This window comes from Homarus americanus, unplaced genomic scaffold, assembly GCF_018991925.1.
Source record: "Homarus americanus isolate GMGI-L3 unplaced genomic scaffold, GMGI_Hamer_2.0 scaffold5589, whole genome shotgun sequence".
Classification (NCBI taxonomy): Eukaryota; Metazoa; Arthropoda; class Malacostraca; order Decapoda; family Nephropidae; genus Homarus; species Homarus americanus.
In genome coordinates, this window is record NW_024736650.1 from 6,552,153 (window position 1) to 6,553,156 (window position 1,004).

Below are 1,004 nucleotides of genomic sequence, written 5' to 3' on the forward strand. Positions count from 1 at the left end.
AGGACACAGTGGGTTATAATGGATTCCTGGCGAGACTCTTGAGACGTAACGAGGTGGATAGTGTTTGTAGGAGTGATGAAAACAAATGGTGATATAGTCAGTTGTAATTTATAGAAACTCCCGCGTGTTACATGATGCTGGTGAGTTTGTTGACATATACGAGATGAGATTAGTGCTGTTGTTGATATAGATGAGATTAGAGTTGGTGTTGATATAGATGAGATTAGAGTTGGTGTTGATATAGATGAGATTAGTGCTGTTATTGATATAGATGAGATTAGAGTTGGCATTGATATTGAATTGACAGTTTATATAGCCAGAAGAACACAGATATAGAGTTCATAAAAATCGTAATATTAACATGGCTGAGCCAGTTGAAAGCCTGAGCTCTCCTGTAGGCACCTGATATATACTGTTCATTTATCTCAAGGAAGTATTATGTAACATTCAGTATCATCTGGAATAGTACAATAGTATGGTGGTAATAAGAACATGTTACCACGGTTATCACTTCGATATTTATTTATTTTATTTATTTTTTACATTTATATTATAAGTATATACATACTTTACAGTGGAGTTGATAAACATAAATATGATAAGGGAGGGAAGCAGTACAACATGGGTTGTATTAAGGTGGACCAAGAGGACAGAGCTGTCAGGATTATGTCTAGTTGGGAAATATATTTCTTGCAATGGTAATTTTTATCTGTCTACATGATAATTTCTGATAAAACAGTTTTGGTGGTACAATAAAAGCAGGTATATAATGTAGGTATTACAAAAAAATATTAATACTTAGATAATAGATATTTTTTAAGAGATGATTTAAAGGAAAGGAGCATAGTCTTTGCTCGGATGGGTGGGGGTAAGTTGTTCCACACCTTCACACCGTGATATTTTATGGAGGTCTGGGACTGAGAGGAGCGCATGGAGGATGGTCTTAGTAGTTCTGGGTGCCTTCAGATGTATCTCTGATTATTCCGGAACTGGAAATAATTATT